We start from the raw sequence: 19,172 nt of genomic DNA, 5'->3' as shown, positions 1-19,172 counted from the left end.
CCTGTTCTTCAGAACCCATTCTCCAGGAGATGCTTCTCTTATGAATACTTGGCTCTACCACTGGACCAGGTTTCCAGGAGTGCCTCTTCATGGCACCACATTTTCCTAATTTTCTTTTTTAAAAGTAAGACTGTTCTTGGAGATAGAAAATAACTGAGGATAGATACTAAGTTTTTCACAAGCTAATTTCTACATTTTAAATTTGAGCCACAGAAACTTGTTTAAAATTAAAAAATAAAAATGCATCAGTAGATACACATCAGTAACTCACTTGCTCTCACAAACACTGGATTTTTCATTCACCCGAAAGAAAAGCCATTAAATCAAAGCAAATGGATAAGCAAAATAAATTATACAGACATACCTTGGAGATATTGTGGGCTGGGTACCAGACCACTGCAACAAAGCAAACATCACTATAAAGCAAGTCACACAGTATTTTTTTGTTTCCCAGTGCATATAAAAGTTATACTTACACTATACTATAGCTATTAAAGGTTCAATAGCATTATATCTTTAAAGACCATGTACATACATTAATTTAAAAATAATGCTATTGGGAAAACAACTCTGATAGGTTTTCTTAATGCAGGATTGCCACGAATCTTCAATTTGTAAAAAACACAGTATTTGTAAAATGCAATGAAGTGAAATGCAATAAATAAAAGGAGATGCATCTATATATTTGTGGTCATAAGACTGGAATAAGCAGGTAACAAAACAAGAAATGCAATTATTTCACACATGCATTAGAAAAAATGAGGTAACTGAATAAATGATCACCTCTAGTGTTGCAGTCTCTGGTATGGAGTTTTAAATGCATGCATACTTCCTGCTGGCCTCACCATCTGAAAGAACAATCAGAGAAAAAAGAGACTAATAATGAGGCAGAGGACCCTACATCCCACTCAGGGATTTGTTTAGAGAGAAAGGTCTTGTTCTTACCGCCACCATTATTTGAGATGTCAACCCCATTAAAAAGTGAATGCTTTCTTCCCCACTGGCCTTCAGAGTGCATGGGACCCCACAAATGATGTTGACATACACTGCCAGACTCCTCAAAGTCTGTCCACATGGATGAAGGAAGAGCCTTTCTTGCCAGGATGACTCTCCCATGGGCTAACTCCACCCATCTGCTTTTATCTTCCTCTGATTCTCATCAAGACCTGTATGGACAGCTAGCTTCTGCATATTTCATTAATGTAAAAATTCTGCTGTCCTATCCACTCTTTCATTCCCATGAGCCTTCTGCTTAGCAACATGTCGGGGAGAGGGGCAGCTCACTTACCTTCCTGCTCTACAGGGCTGGCAGATCTAAGAGGATCCTTTATCAGAATCTCAGCAATAGAGCAGCCGCTACCTGCTGCCTACCTGGGGAAAAATATTTACCTCTAATTTCTCTGCCTGAGTATCACTACATTTTGGGCCTTGAAATATTTTTGACTCATTTGCTATTGCTGTCCACACATAAAGGCTAAAATCTGCTGTTCTAACAAAGCTTCTTTTCAGGTGTCTAAAAAGGCTTTGATGCCTCAGATATTTGCTCTATGTGTTTTCCTTCCTAGGTACCCAGCTCTGAGCCTAAGCTCTTGATAGGCAATATTTTATTAATTCTCAAAGTCTGTGAGGAAAGTATGACCATTATATCCACTTTCCAGATGAAAAGTGAGGCTGAGAGGAGTAGAATGACAAACCAGATCAGCCTCTTTCCAAAGCACTTGTTCTTATTCTGCACTTCAAATACAATCACGTCTTGAAATCTGAGATGTACATTTTACACTTAAAAAGCACAATTCAATGACTTTTGAGTATATTTTTAGATAAATACAGCCATTGAGAGTCAATTATAGAATACTTTCATCACCTCAAAAAGAAACTTCATACTCTTTAGCTATCATTTGTTTTCCCTTCTTTTTCCCTGCACTCTCCAGACCCTAAGAAACTGCTCATCTACCTTCTGTCTCTGTAGAGTTCCCCACTCTGGACTTTCATATGACAGGAATCCTACAGTATATGGTCTTTTGTGATCTGGTTTCTTTCACGTAATGTAATGTTTCAAGTTCATCCATGTCATGTCACGTGTCAGTATTTCATTCTATTTATGACTTGATATTCCATTGTATGGATATACAACATTTTGGATTTGTTTCATTTTGTCTGAGCAAAAACTAAACTTTTATTATCTGTAAGCCACAATCATTGAGGTATTTCTGTTATACACAGCCAAAATAATTTTTAACAAATACATTCATACTATCTGCTGTTTCATTTGAGACCATGGTTAAGAACATAACAAGGCAATTAAAATTGGAAGATGTTTTATGGAACTCTATTGGTTGACAGCAGTAGATTAAACAAGACAGTGTGAAGGAAGATTGTTGTGGGTCTGAGAACCATGTTCAGTCACAAGGCTGCCCCAGGGCCCTTGGCAGAGGGCTGGGTAAGGTGGATCAGAGGTCGTGGCACTCAATCTTCAAGGCACCTTCTCTATGTTTCCTGTCTTCACAAAGGCACATAGGTGACCATAGGCAACTGGTCACCACCAAGAAGTAAGGGACACAGATTCTGGGGCCATGGGAAAGGGGGATAGAGGGCCAAGAAAAGCCCTTTCTTCCTGAGCACAAGCCTAAGGAGGATTTAAGGGAAAGTATAGCAAAAACCCCTTGTGGTGTCAAACCCACTTTCTGCACCTAAAGGAGGAGACTCTTACCTGCTATAGAAAGTGCAAACAATTCCTCTTTTAATAGAAGATGCACTAGTTGGATTGAACTTCCTTCACGTCCAATGCTGAAACCCATAATTTCTGAAATTGAATTTGCTGCTAGAATTTAAACCTGGTTTGTGTTGAATACTCAGTAGAAGTGAAGCAGATTTTTTTCTGTATATGTTTGTAACCTATAAAGCAAATTTAAAATGTACATTATAAATCATAACTTTCTTGAGACTTCACTTCACTTTCACTTCAAGATCCATCTTAAAATTTGTCATATCACTGCATTCTTCTTCAGTTTAGATTTTCTTTCCTTCATTTATGCTAATGTGAATCCCTGTCTTTTCTGCTTACCACTGTACCTCCAGCAACAATTAAGATAATATTTTACTGGGAAAGGGCTGGAAATGTCCTCTTGTAGTCAGTGTGACATCAGCAAAAGGAGTCCACATGCTTCCTCAAGAAATAAATTTTTTGAAGTCTTTTGATAAGACTAATGCTGCTGCTGCTAAGTCGCTTTAGTCGTGTCCAACTGTGTGCGACCACATAGATGTCAGCCCACCAGGCTCCCCCGTCCCTGGAATCCTTCAGGCAAGAACACTGGAGTGGGTTACCATTTCCTTCTCCAATGCATGAAAGTGAAAAGTGAAAGTGAAGTTTCTCAGTCGTGTCCGACTCTTCAAGACCCCATGGACTGCAGCCTACCAGGCTCCTGGGTCCATGGGATTTTCCAGGCAAGAGTACTTGAGTGAGTTGCCATTGCCTTCTCCAGATAAGACTAATGGCTACATGAAAATTATTTGGAAGAGATTATTTGAAGTGTATACTGGCAGGAATTACACATTCAAGAGTAGTAAGCTTAATTGATTAAGAAATTTCTTTTTCAGATGATGTGGTAACTTTAAGAAAATGTATTCAGTGAGAATGTACTTTTAAAAATATATTTGAATGATTGATTTCCTCTATAACTCCTCCATAAGGAAGCTGCTTTGTTCCAGCTGAAATGAAGCCATCACTCAAGGACTATGAAAGACATCATGGAAGTGTCTGTAAAGAACTCAGCCAGAGAGACCTGTCCTTATCCAAGCAGGATGCACCTCCCCTCCTGGATTATGTAGAGTCACAAACAGAGGGGTCCACCTTTCTCATTCTTCATTTGTTGTTGTTTAGTCGCTCAGTCATGTCTGACTCTTTGCAACCCTATGGATTGTAGCCCACCAGGCTCCTCTGTTCATGGTATTTCCCAGGCAAGAGTATTGGAGTGTCACTTCCTTCTCCAGGTGATTTTCCTGGTCTGAGGACTGAACTCATGTCTCCTGCTAGGCAGGCAGATTCTTTATTTCCGAGCCACCTGGGAAGCCCCATTCTTCACTTAGGGTGGTTATATTCGCTGTGTTGAATTGTTTAGGTTGCCTTGCCCTCCCCCACAAGTCCAGAGTTTCTAGGACTTAGAGATGGTGAGTAGCAGTGACAAGGTGTGTGTGTATGTGTCTGTGTGTGTGAGAGAGACAGAGTGTGTGTGTGTGTGTAACATTTTGTTTATCCATTTATCCACTGTTTGACATTTGAGTTGATTCTACCTTTTAGTTATTATGAATAATGTTGCTATAAACATTCCTATGGGCTTCTCTGGTGGCTCAGTCAGTAAAGAATCTGCCTGCAATGCAGGAGACCTGGGTTTGATCCCTGGATTGGGACGATCCCCTGGAGGAGGGCATGGCAACCCACTCCAGTATTCTTGCCTGGAGAATCCCCATGGGCAGAGGAGCCTGGCGGGCTGCAGTCCATGGGGTTGCAAAGAATAGGACACGACTGTGACTAAGCACAAACATTCGTGTACAAGTTTCTGAGAATATACCTTTTCAGTTCCCTTAGGCACATACCCAGAAGTAGAATCGCTGGGTTATAAGATAATTCTATTTTAATCATAGAAATCATTTAAGGATCAGCTAGACTGCATTTTGGTTTTCCCTTATAGCTCAGCAGGTAAAGAATCTGTCTGCAGTGCTGGAGACACAGGAGATGTGGGTTTGAAAAGATCCCCTGGAGTTAGAAAATGGCAACCCATTCCAGTATTCTTGCCTGAAAAATCCCATGGACAGAGGAGCCTGATGGGCTATTGCCCAAAGGGTTTCAAAGAGTCGGACAAGACTGAGCAACTAAGCACAGCTTGGTGTGAGGTAAGGGTCTAACATCATTCTTTTGCACAAAACTATCCAAGTTTTTGAGCACTATTTGTTGAAAAGGTTTTTCATTTTTCATTGAGCAGTTGTGGCACCCTTGTTAAAATTAGTTCATTGTATTGGTTTTATTCCTGGACTCTCAATTTATTCCATTGATCTATGTCTGTCCTTGTGCCAGTACCAGGTTATCTTTGTTATTGTTGTTTTTTAATAACTTTTGAAATCTGGAAGTGTGAGTTCTCCTACTCCTATTTTTCAGGATTATTTTGGCTATATTATGTTCCTTAGAAAAGTGTATTAAACTTGCATGCTCTGACCTTGCTGAACTCCATTTATTAGTTATAATAGCTTTTAAGTGAATTCTTTAAGATTTTCTATGTAGAAAATCATGTTATCAGCAGACTGTAATAGTTTTGCTTCTTTACTTATGATGGTTTATATTCCCATTTCTTGCTTAATTATCCTAACTAGAACCTCTAGGACAAGGTTGAATAGAAGTGGTGAGAGTAGATATCCTTGTCTTGTTTTTGACCTTAGGGGGAAATCATCCAGTCTTTCATCATTAAGTATGATGTTAGATGTAGATTTTTCATTGATGTGCTTCATCAGATCAAGGAATTTCTAACTATTCTTTGTTTTTTGGCTGTATTTACTATAAAAAGCTATTGGATTTTATAAAATGCTTTTCCTGAATTTATCGAAATAACTACTCTAGAGTCCAGTGATTTTTGTACTTCAGACTAATACTAGTTTCAGTCTGTTGTATTCATGTGTTCTATGGTATTATGATTTATAAGAAGAAGTACAAAAAAAAAAAAAAAAGAAGAAGTACATATTTAATCTTCATCTCCATTCCAGGCACAAAGCTCCTAAAACCCTTGGAATTTCCAAAGTTTGGAGAGCTTAGAAGGTGTCTTATGTTGACGGGATGACTTTTAGAAAGAACCTAAGTATGGGACTGGCTTCCAGGGGAACAAACCATGTGACTACAGCATTGAGACTTTTTCAGTCACACTTCCCAGCATTAGGGACTGGAGGTTGAATCAGTTGCCTACTACCAATTATTTAACCAATTATGACTATGTGATGAAGCTTCCAGTAAAAACAAAATGAAATAAAATGTGTTCAGAGAGTTTCTGGGTTGATGAACACAGAAATCAGGGTAAGTGACATGCCCAGCAAGATCATGGAAACTCCATGCATCTTTCCCACGTACTTTGTCCTATGCCTCTCTTCCATCTGGCTGATCCTGAATTATGGCTTTTTGTAGTGAACTGGTAACCTACTAAGTAAAATGTTCCTCTGCATTTTGTGAGATACTCTAGCAAATTAATTGAACCTAAGGAGGGGATCATGGGATCTTTTGATTTAAGCCAGTTGGTCAGAATCACAGTGACAACCTGAACTTGCAACTGGAGAGTCTGCATCCACAGTCAATGTCCCATGAGGTCCTGAGCTCTATCCATGGGACAGAGGGCTTACAAATGTCCCACGTCCCCCAAGACACTGGTGCTAGGCTGCTTGCAACCCCAGAAAACGCTTATAAATTTCTGGCACTTAATGCAGGCTCTTACTTTCTATCCCCTTACTGTCAAGCCCGCTTTCACCCCTTGCCTTGTAAGAAGTGGGAAAGACCTAAGATCTGAGTCCTTCCTCTGGAGCACAGCTCCCATCTGTGTGTCAAGCAAATTGTTGAGGTCTGGCCACTCCTTTCCAAGTGATGATTAGAGAGCCAGGGCCCCTTCCTCTTTTGTTCTTGGCCAACTTCTCTAAGTTTCCACGATAAAGCCTGCCCCCTTTCCTATAGGAATTTTCAAGGACTTTCTCCCTGAAACCTGATATACAATAGTGGCAATCACAAAAGAACCACTTTGCAAAAGGGCACAAGACCCTGGAAACTGAGCAGTGGGTTCACAACAGTGATTTTCTTAAAGGATAGAAAACCAAAGGCATCAGGGCTATTTCTTCAGGTTCCACTCTGCCCACCACTGCCCCTCTCCAGCAGGCAGCTTCCCTGCTTCCCCACCATCCCTATGCTTCAACCCTGAACATTCATCTGTTTCCATTTTCCAGATTTTTTTCTCTTGCCTCCACTTCTTTAAAAAAGATGTCCAAAAAGCCTGAGTATTTTCTTCCTTTTTCCTCTGCAATACAGATTAAACCATTACTACTTAATGATTTAATTAAATCATGTAAATTTAATTACTACATTAAATCACTACAACTATTGCTGAAATGAAGGATATAGTGAAGAATGAGGAGTGGGAGACAGAGGGGTCGGTTCTGCCTGGGTTGGCTTTGTCCTGTTCCTAGAACATCTTAAGGAATTCTCGGAGGATGGGAGCTGTGTGAACAGCAGAAGATAAAACGCTGAGACTGCTCTGTCACTGGTGACCAGGGCAACAGAACTCAGTTTCAAGATGCTGGTAAGAATTAGTGGGGAAAAAAAAAAAAAGAATTAGCAGTAACAGGAGAGGAAGCAGATCAGTACTGAGGGTGGGAGCAGACAGAATCCCGTTTCGATCTGCAGTTAGACCCAAGTCATAGCGGGAAGGTAAGAATAAAACTGTATTAAGTCCACACCACGTACAGGGCATTGTGCTAGGAGCTTATATACATTCTTCCATGCAATCCTATAACATGGAAGAATGTTGTAGTTTGGTAATGTAATGTTTGGTTCTGTTCATAACTACCTGGTCTGCACAGATACATTCACCTGGCTTCAAGGGACATGAGAAAAAGGGTCTTTTAATTTTGGGTGAAGCCAGAGAGGAGAGAACACAAACTCTGTGCATTCATTCTTGTGAACCCTCCAAACAGAGGAAGTAATTCACCATGTTCATGGATGCCTACCGAAGTAGGCAAACTCTGGAGTAAAGCAAGGAAGTGTTTATCTCTAGGGATGGGAACCTTGTGATTTGTAGGGGAAACAGGGATTCCTGGGGTGCAGGGGTGTTCTATCTAGTGACATGTGGTGCTTATGTAGATGTTTCTTTATAATTCATTAAGCTATACATTAATTGTTATGTTCTTCCAGCATTGTTTTTCACAACTATAAAGGTCTTTAACAAAGAATACTGTGAACAGCTTTAGAGCATAAAATGTTTCCAATGTTTGGGTTTTTCCCTTAGGATTTATTCCCAGATACAGGCAATAGAGCAGATGGCATGAACATTTTATAGTTCCTGATACACATTACATTTGCATTTCTACCACTACAAGTAAGTTTAAACATGTGCCCAAATGACCATTAAGTGCTTGTACTTTTCCTTTTTGAACTACTTATACATATCTTTGAAAATTATTCACTAGAGAAATCCAGTCATGTTAAGGATGCTGACTGCTGGCAGTTTGAAGGCAGAGGTATCCATGGAGATGAAGCTACTAAAGATACCAAGTGGGGAGGGTGTAGCTGGAGGGAGCAGCTGGTGTCCTGTCCCCAGGCTGCAGATGCAGAGCTGTCAGAATCCTTTGTTTGGCTCCATCTGTGGGAGGAATCTTGTTCATGCTTCAGAAGCAGGAGACCAGGCCTCTAACTTGTTCCTGACCTGCCTGGATACTGCCTGGATTCTGTGCCTGCCTGCAAGCACAGCAAGTCAGGGTGACACTTTAGATATCTTGGACTTCTTTAGACCCTGGAGGTCTGAGCAACCCCGTGGAGTCTAACAGAATCCTATGGTTCACAATGTGAAGCAAACAGCATTGTAAAGAGATTAAGGTAAAACCAGAGCTATATTTTTTGCTCTCAAACTGATAATGGTATCAGTTTGCAGCCTGGGATTATAAGCTGAGCAAACTCATAAACTGCAATTTGTAGTGTTGTCCATTGGATGGATGCATCACCTGGGACCTTTTCCCAACTGGGACTCCAGATTGTTGTTAACGAGGGACTTCCCAGAGCTAAGTCTGCATGTTGGTTGGCCCAATTTTGTGATGCATGTGCTGTTACTTTTTTCTATTGTTTCTATTTCTCTTCTTTCATTGACTGTATATTGAAATTAAGTTCATTAATCCTCTATTATATATTGAAATTGTTTATTGTGTGTGACAAGCAGTTTGTTTTGTTAATGAATACTTCAAACCTAAAACAAAAGTAAAACTTTTGATAAAGCACCAGTGAAGCAGCTCATGGGACAAGACTTGGGATGCAGAGTGAGCATACTTCCTATCTGCCTGAGAGGAGCAGGTCCAGAGGGGCCCAGACAAAACAAAACAAGGCAACTGAGACACAGTGCTGGATGGAACACACACAGTGGTGGAGGGTGGACAACACACACAGGCAGAATGTGGAGAGGAGCACTTAAGCTGGGCCAAAGATACTCCATATTGTCAAATTCAGACTTAAATTGAAGAAAGTAGGGAAAACCACCAGACCATTCAGGTATGGCCTAAATCAAATCCCTAACGATTATACAGCAAAAGTGAGAAACAGATTTAAGGGATTAGATCTGATAGACAGAGTGCCTGATGAACTATGGACAGAGGTTCCTGACATTGTACAGGAGACAGGGATCAAGACCATCCCCAAGAAAAAGAAATGCAAAAAGCAAAATGGCTGTCTGAAGAGGCTTTACAAATAGCTGTGAAAAGAAGAGAATCCAAAAGCAAAAGAGAAAAAGAAAGATATACCCATTTGAATGCAGAGTTCCAAAGAATAGCCAGGAGAGATAAGAAAGCCTTCCTCAGTGATCAGTGCAAAGAAATAGAGGAAAATAATAGAATGGGAAAGACTAGAGATCTCTTCAAGAAAATTAGACATACCAAAGGAACATTTCATGCAAAGATAGGCTCAATAAAGGGCAGAAATGGTATGCACATAACAGAAGCAGAAGATATTAAGAAGAGGTAGCAAGATTACATAGAAGAACTGTACAAAAAAGATCTTCATAACCCAGATAACAATGATGGTGTGATCACTCACCTAGAGCCAGAAATCCTGGAATGGGAAGTCAAGTGGGCCTTAGGAAGCATCACTATGAACAAAAGCTAGTGGATGTGATGGAATTCCAGTTGAGCTATTTCAAATCCTGAAAGATGATGCTATGAAAGTGCTGCACTCAATAAGCCAGCAAATTTGGAAAACTCAGCAGTGGCCACAGGACTGGAAAAGGTCAGTTTTCATTCCAATCCCTAAGAAAGGCAATCCCAAAGAATGCTCAAACTACTGAACAATTGCACTCATCTCACACGCTAGTAAAGTAATGCTCAAAATTCTCCAAGCCAGGCTTCAGCAATACGTGAACCATGAACTTCCAAATGTTTAAGCTGGTTTTAGAAAAGGCAGAGGAACCAGAGATCAAATTGCCAACATCTGCTGGATCATCAAAAAAGCAAGAGAGATCCAGAAAAACATCTATTTCTGCTTTATTGACTATGCCAAAGCCTTCGACTGTGTGGATCACAAGAAACTGTGGAAAATTCTGAAAGAGATGGGAATACCAGATGACCTGCCTCTTGAGAAATCTGTATGCAGGTCAGGAAGCAACAGTTAGAACTGGACATGGAGCAACAGACTGGTTCCAAATAGGAAAAGGAGTACGTCAAGGCTGCATATTGTTACCATGCTTACTTAACTTGTATGCAGAGTACATCATGAGAAACGCTGGGCTGGAAGAAGCACAAGCTGGAATCAAGACTGCTAGGAGAAACATCAATAACCTCAGATATGCAGATGACACCACCCTTATTGCAGAAAGTGAAGAACTAAAGAGCTTCTTGATGAAAGTGAAAGAGGAGAGTGAAAAAGTTGGCTTAAAGCTCAACATTCAGAAAACAAAGATCATGGCATCCAGTCCCATCACTTCATGCCAAATAGATGGAGAAACAGTGGAAACAGTGAGAAACTTTATTTATTTATTTATTTATTTGGTCTCCAAAATCACTGCAGATGGTCATTGCAGCCATGAAATTAAAAGATGCTTACTCCTTGGAAGGAAAGTTATGACCAACCTAGAAAACATATTAAAAGGCAGAGACATTACTTTGCCAACAAAGATCCATCTAGTCAAGGCTATGGTTTTTCCAGTGGTCATGTATGGATGCGAGAGTTGGACTGTGAAGAAAGCTGAGGACTGAAAAATTGATGCTTTTGAACTGTGGTGTTGGAGAAGACTCCTGAGAGTCCCTTGGACTGCAAGGAGATCCAACCAGTCCATCCTAAAGGAAATCAGTCTTGAATGTTCATTGGAAGGACTGATGTTGAAGCTGAAATTCCAATACTTTGGCCACCTGATATGAAGAGCTGATTCATTTGAAAAGACCCTGATGCTGAGAAAGGTTGAAGGCAGGAGGAGAAGGGGAAGACAGAGGATGAGATGGTTGGATGGCATCACCGACTCAATGGACATGAGTTTGATGGTCAGGGAGGCCTGGCGTGTTGCAGTCCATGGGGTCGCAAAGAGTAGGACATGACTGAGAGACTGAACTGAACTGAACTGAAAGATACTGGCTCCTTGGAAGAAAAGATATGACAAACCTAGACTGTGTATTAAAAAGCAGAGACATCACTTTGCAAACAAAGGTCTGTATAGATGAAGCTATGGTTTTTCCAGTAATCATGTATGGGTGTGAGAGTTGGATCATTAAGGAGACTGAGTGCTGAAGAACTGTGGTGGTGAAGAAGATTCTTGAGAGTTCCTTGGACAGCAAGGAAATCAAACTAGTCAATCCTAAGGAAATCAACTCTGAATATTGGTTGGAAGGACTGATGCTGAAGCTGAAGCTCCAATACTTTGGCCACCTGATGAGAAGAGCCGACTCACTAGAAAAGACCTTTATGCTGGGAAAGATGGAGAGCAGGAGGAAAAGGGTGCAACAGAGGATGAGATGGTTTGATGGCATCACTGATTCAGCGGACATGAGTTTGCGTAAACTCCAGAAGATAGTGAAGGACAGGTAAGCCTGGTGTGCTACAGTCCATGCGGTTGCAAAGAGTTGGCCATGACTGAGTGACTGATCCACAACAGCAACAAGAAGTTCAGACATGGGGAGCTGGGCGGGAAGAGAAGCTAAAAGAGCTGTGAGCAAATAGAGAACTGCATGGAATGGGTGAAATGCTGGGCATGTTTGAGATTAGACTTGGATGTCATGCTCAGAGTTAAACTTTACCTTGTAAGTTGGCATTTTCCAAAGCATGTTATAACTTGACTCAGACAATAATTTAGTAAAGCTCAGGAAGGCTTTTGCTTGAAAAAATAAGAAGGAACATGGAAACCCATGGTTATGTACGTTGTGATATAACAGATTAAAGAATTTAAGCTGATGTTCCCACAGGGATTGTTCCCACAAGGATTATTACCACAGGGATTGTGAATATCTCAGAAGGGACCAGTCTGTACATTTCCCAATTTTTTTGTGAATTTGTGCCCCATCTCCTTTCTTGGGAAGTATTTCTCAGAACTGATGGTCTGGAGCACACTGATGGAGCACACTGGGAATTGCTGATGTAGGTAAACTGAACGCCAGCTTGTGGTACAGTTTGTGCAGGAGAACAAGCTATTTTCTGTTCTTCCCATGAGCCCTCACCTTCCTCTCCACTTCCCACCTAAGGTAGCTCATGAGAAATGTAATCCTTTCAATGAAACCCCATTTTATTGTCAGTAGCACAACCACATTTCTGCATGAAACGTGAGCTGTTTGAGGTAGATCTGTCTGCCCCCACCACAAACCCCCTTCCATGGTCCACTGGTTCCTTCTACTTATATTAAAGAGCCCCTGTGTGCTGGACGCCGGCCTAGCGCGTCGCTTCTCCCCTCATCCCTGGAAACTCCCCGGTCTCGGCCCTCAGGACTGCCCCGCCTGACTCCGACCCCAGCGCCGGCCCCGCGGTGGTTCCTTCCCCCCAGGCTTGCCCGCTTGGTCTCCTCCTTCTCTCTCTCCGCCTTCCCCTCCCGCTCCTACCTCTGCCCGAGCTGCGGGCTGAGCCCGCCCGGCCTGAAGAAGAGCTCTGGAAAGGGCACGCCGCCCCCGCCCCCCGGGTTTGCGGGGCGGAGGAGCTGGGGACGCGGAGGGGCGGGCGGGGTGGAGTGTGCACAGTCGCCCGTGTCGTCCACCCTGCTCCCCCGGGGCTGGCTCTTGCTCTTTCCCTGTTGTGTTTGCTGCTGAGGGGTCCCCGGGGGCTCGTTTGGAGCCAGGGAACAGGGCAACCTGGGAGCAAGGGCTGAAGAGAGATTCCCAGAGGAGAGGGGGCCTCTGCCCGCCAGAGCCCCTGGGAAAGGAGGCCGCTCTCCCCCTAACCTCACTCGCAGGGTTTATCCCCTTCCATCAGCCACAGCCCCGGGAGGGAGACTGAGGCACCAGAGAAAGGCTTCCAGGCACCTCCTTTCCTGCCTCTGGTTCCTGGAAGTGTCAGGACCAGGACAAGCGGGGGGCGGACTCTGCGCGCACGCCGCTCTGCTCCGGGCCGCCAGGAGCCCACGGGCTGGGGCGGCGGGCTGCGGCCCCTTATCAGGGCTCTGTGCCCAGGCCGCACCCGCCTGGCACACACAGCCAGCCCGGAGAGGAGAGACGTCCAGGGAGCCCCCTCCCCACTGCTCCGCAGCCTGGGGGACCGAAGCCAGCGTGGGCTGATGCGGGGCTCCCCCCACCGCCCTCCAGTGCCTCCGTCCGGTCCCCACCCTGACCTGGGGCTGCTCTCTGGCCCTCTGAGGCCTGAACCCCAAGCTGAAGAAGAGAGATCAGCGGGAGTCCCCAGGCACCTCCCCTGAACTTTGGTCTGGCTGAGTAGCTGGCCAGAGGCCAAGAGCAAGGTTCCCTCTCCAAGGGCAGACTTCCCGCTGGCCAGAGGCCGGGGAACTCCCAGGAGCCGAGCTTCCCCTGCCCCACAGGGGCTCCCAGCGGCCAGGCCACGGCAGGGAGCTGCTGGGCCCTCCCACAGCAGGGGGAGTGCCAGGCAGGCGGAGAGCTGAGGGCACTCGGGGGGCAGGGCTGGGGCCTGCCAAGGACGGAGAGAGGAGCTGGGGAGACCGGGGAGCAGGGCCAGAAGCCCCGGAAGGAGGGAGAGGGGACACCCTTCACTTCTGGGTATCTGGCTGTATCACTGTCATCCTGCTCAGGAGAGAGGGTGAGGGCTGGGGGCACAGTGGAGGGGGGCGGCCAGGAGACACGGAGAGGTGGGTGCCTGGTTTGCCTGTCAGGCCTAGGAGGAGGGGATCTGATCGTGTTGTCTGAGGGCTGGGAAACAGCTGGCAAGACAGCCACTTTCCCCCATGGGCTGGAACGTGGTGGTCCCGCCGGCCCCCACCCCTACCCCCACCACACACGGTCTGCTGGGGTGAGGAGAACAGGAGAGGGAGGAAGGACAGTGTGAGCGTGAGGGTGTCCACGTGGCAGGAGGCGAAGTCCCACCCCAACCTCCCATCCCCCACCTAGGCACCCCCCCCCCCGCCCCCCAGCCCTCCCGTCCGCCCCCCCACCCCCGCCCCCACCCTCACCTTCGCACACACACAGGAGAGAAGGCAGCACACAGGGGCTGGTGCTGGGCATTTCAGCCGTTATTCTCGTCCTGTTTCCCTAGAGATCGTGCCCCCTCACAACAGCTGTGGTGGGTTCCTCCTCCAGCTCATCCCTGCGTTCCAGGGCTCCTCATCCCCACCACAATGGCCAGAAACCCTTTTCTGGGCTCTGAAAGGTGGCTGCATAACACTGGTTTCCTGGGTGTGCCTCGTGTCGCCCATTAGTAACGAGTCCAGGGCAAGGACCTTGGCATCAGGTCACAAGCCAATCCATGTGGAGAGCGGGTGGGAAGCCACCTGTGGATTTTTACAGTTCCAAATCCTAATTAAAGGGTCCCTATCTCTCCATCACTACCTGCCCAAACCTAACCTTATATCTCTCATTTCCCCACTTTCTTCTCAAATCCAAGCCATCAGCCTCTCCCAACTTCGGGTCTTGGCCAACTGGTCCACCCTTCTCCCACTCACTGAGGTTGGAAATCTGGAGTCATCTTCATTCCTTCCTCTAACAGCCCAGATGCAGGCTCACATCTAGCCCTGCCTTTTTCAGGGCTCCAACCCAGGTCACAAAAGATGAGTAAGGCAGCAGTCTTGCCCTCAAGGGCGTCACCGCGGTGTTAGTCGCACTGTAGTCAGTTCTATGCTGGAAGCCCTAAGACCTTTGGAGTCGGAGAGCTGCATTTCCACTGGGGACATGAGGAAGGCAGCCTGGAATGTTTCTGTGCTTCCTTCATGGAAAGGACGAAGTTCTGCTCACCAGTGACTGGCTGGGGGACTTGGACAAGTTACTTCACCTCTGAGCCTTTGTTTCCACAACAACAGTATGGGGATGATAAACTCTTGCAGGATTTGGGAGGATTAGCTGTAATGACAGCTAACATTCACTAACCCTTATTAGGTACCAAGCCCTCTCCTAAGAGTTCTATAGGGACTTTTCCCTTCTGTGTTGGCAGCTGCCTAACCTGGGGTCTGAATGCTTCGAACTCTTCAGAGCCTCAGACCAAGACTCTGGGGCTGGGCTGATAGAGAAACTGTGAAAGAGTTGTTAACCAAAACTTTAGAAATGGAGATCTGATTGAAATAAAAAGGTATTTATTGGGGACTTGTTAGGACTGCAGCCTAGGAAACACAGATTCAAGAAGTGCTTGAAACTGTTGTGCCTTTAACCTCTAGCCCAGAAAGGAGGACTTGGAGGAGTAAAGGGCCAGGAATGGATGAGGGCGAGAAAGAGGTGGAAAGATAGGGAACATAAGAAGAGGAAGTAGCAAGTGAAGCAGAAAAAGAAAATGGGTATTATAGCTACATACCTGCACACACCCTTATGCTCACAGCAGCACTGTCCACAAAAGCCAAAACACAGAAACAACCTAAATGTCTGTCAACAGATGAGTGGATAAAAAGATCTGGTATATATATATACTACTTAGCATAATAAAGGATGAAATAATGCTACTTACAGCAACATGGATGGACCTAGAGATTATCATTCTAAATGAAGTAAGTCAGAAAGATAAAGATAAATAGTATATGATATCCCTTACATATGGAATCTAAAATATGACACAAATAAACTTATCTACAAAACAGAAACAAACAAACTTAGAGAACAAATTTGCGGTTGCCAAAGGGGAGGGGCTGAGGGGAGGGATGGATTGGGAGTTTGGGACCAGCAGAAGCAAACTATTATATAGAGAATGGATAAACACCAAGATCCTATCACAGGGAACTATATTCAATATCTTGTAATAAACCGTAATGCAAAAGAAAAAAGTTATTTAAAGAAATATACACAAAAAAAGAAGTACTTGAATTTATGTTCCATGGAACAACTAATGGGGGAGGTTTATGAAGTCAAAACCTTCAAGGTTATAGTTAGTTACAAGAGTTCTCAAGAATTATAATTAAAGTTGGCAAGAAGTAAGTGTGCTCGTTAAGTAAGGACTGGTTGAGGTCTGAAAAGTTTGCATGGTTACTAGGAGAGATCTTAAGACCATAAGGTTGCATCTGGCAGATATTCTGAATTTCCTGGTGGTGTCCTTGGGTCTGGTACAGTTCGAAGAAAGTTCAGGTTCTTAGTAGTGCAGAAACATGTTTGACACCAGATCCTCAAACCTAACTCCATTTTTGTGTGAATTATGATTACTTCATTGTAATTTAAACTTGTCATCAGAGTCGGGAGAAGTGCCCCTGTTATAGCCACGCTTTCCGGGAAACAAACTCACTCAGAAGACAATGCAGATAGTGGAGTGCAGTTTATTACACCGGCGGGCCCAAGGCAGAGTGTCCTCTTAGCCAAGGACCCCAACCAGCATTTGTGAAAAGCTTTTATACCCCAAGTATACATGTCTGAACCCACCACCCCAAATTCCTTGAGACTTACAAAGGAAGGGTAAATACAATCACAATAACCCCATCATTCACGTGTTATGTGTTCAGACAGTTAATAATCAATAAGCCCGTGGTTACATTCCAATCAGTTAATAACCAATAAACCTGTGGTTACATTCCGATAGATACTGTCCGAGCAAGGCAGGGGTGATTAGTGTCTGTTTTCTCTTAGGCGATGAGTAACCTGGATACGATCTTCAAGGTTCCCCTGCCCGGAGGGGGTCTTATCCTTCCATTGTCATTCCCATAGGCACTAAGCAGAGAGTTCAGAGTCCACTGGAGAGGCAGCCGAGCACGATCAGCACGGACAGGCCTCAGATGGAGTTCAGGCCCTATGAATTCCTTCTTCACCCCCAAGGGCACTGCCTCATGACCCCGCAGCCCCAAGCCCCAGTTATGGTTATGGATCACAACATTGGGAAACCACAGTCCTTCCAGCTAAAGGTACCGGAGATCAGAGTTCAGGGCTGTCAGCACCTGGAAGTTTAAAGGGGAAAAAATCTGGAAGCGTGACAATCTAAAAGGCATGAGATCCAAGTTACAAAATAAATCGTCTAAATCCCTGGGTGGCAGCTAGACATATAAGAGGGAGACCATAGAAAAGTAGGTATATAACAGAGAAAAATCTGTTTCTGACAGATAAAGATACAAAAAAATCAGACCTGTGAATCTTTTTTAAAAAAACTGAATTCATACCCCAATTTTGTACAGCTTTTTGGTAAAAAGCTGAAGCCAGATAGGCTTAAAGAACAGAGTCCAGATCTGGCAGAATAACTGACAAAAATGAAAGATTAATGACAAACAAGGAAGCCATTGGTTAACAACTTCTGAAAATGAATGAATAATTTGAAAGACACTTCACTGAAGGAAAAATTGCAAAGAAGCACATGAAAGGTGGAAAAAGTGCTTACATCATTAATTATTAGAGAAATGCAAACTAAAATCACACATTACACAACCCTACCACGGCTAACACAAGAAGACCAAAAATGCCAATTGTTGGGAAGGATTTGGAGCAACCAGAATTTTTACACATTGCTGGAGGTACTGAAGATGGCACATCCACTCTGGGAATTTGGCAATTTCTTATCATTTTAAATGTACACTTATCATATAACTCACTGTTCTACTCAAATATTGACTCAACAGTCCTAAAAAAATGAAAAGCAAGGATGAGATTAGGTAACACAATATAGGTACCCAGAAAGCAAAATTTAATTCCCAGGGTTGACTTGGAGGACCTGAAAGTTGGTATCTCCTTAAATTTTGTAACTTAGGAGTCTTCCTAGTCTCACCCTAGTTCTAGTTTTGAGAAAACACGTCTACACCAAGACAGGCATCTTCTTACTGTCTTTGTTGTGTTAGTTTCCTTAGCTGCTCAGTCACGTCTGACTCTTTGTGACCCCATGGACTGCAGCCTGCTAGGCTCCTCTGCCCATGGAATTTCCCAATCAGGAATACTGGAGTGGGTTGCCATTTCCTCCTCCAGGGAATCTTCCTGACCTAAGGATCGAATCTGGGTCTTCTCCATTGCAGGCAGGCGCTTTGCCCTCTGAGCCACCAGGGAAGCCATAGTGTCTTTATTGCTAACAGTCAAAATCTGGAAGCAACCCACGTGTCTATCAGTTGGTAACTTGATAATCACATTGTGGTACATTCATACAATGGAATACTACACAGCAACAAAAAGAAATGAACAACCAATACACGCAAAAACATGGTGGACTCTTCAATGCTTAATGCTAAATGAAAGAAGTCAGACACAAAAGACTACATACTGTAAGATTCCATTTACATAAACTCTAAGAAAGGACAAAATTAGAGTGTCGGAAAGTAGATCAGCGTGGCCTGGATCAAACAGAATCCAGAGGAAGGGGATTGATCGCAAAGGGATACAGGAAGTTTTGAAGTGGTTGAAACAGCTTTATTGATTGTGGACCTCATTGTATACATTTGAGTAAATGTGTGAATGAATACATCCTTTGAAGGCAAACAGACTTTATTGAATTCCAAAAGCATGCTTAGAAGCCCTGAGTCTCAAGGACAAATACAGACTGCCCTGGAAACTGACCCAAATGCCAGACCAGTATTTATTCAGAGTCCTCTTCTTTTCACCTTCTAAGGACAGAGAGGTAGCGTCCTGGGCTCATCGGTGATGAACAAGCATCATCCATGGAGCATACAGCTGAAGGGAAAACCTCGTGGTAAAGACATACACCTGTCCTTAATTAAAAATAATACATGCTTCAAAGGCGAAGTAAAGGATGCCAGTGACCAGATCTAGTAGGATGAAGCTGGGATTTGGAAGAAACAGGAGGCTTAGGGGTAAGAGGGAGTAAGGTTCACTTTTCAGGGCTGACCCAGTCTTTATTGAGATGTAATTTACATAAAGTAAAAGTCACTGATTTTAAACATACAAGATTTTATTGTGTTTGGTAG

This window comes from Dama dama, chromosome 20, assembly GCF_033118175.1.
Source record: "Dama dama isolate Ldn47 chromosome 20, ASM3311817v1, whole genome shotgun sequence".
Taxonomy (NCBI): domain Eukaryota; kingdom Metazoa; phylum Chordata; class Mammalia; order Artiodactyla; family Cervidae; genus Dama; species Dama dama.
The sequence above is the reverse complement of the archived record's forward strand: the minus strand, read 5'-3'. Positions refer to the sequence as shown.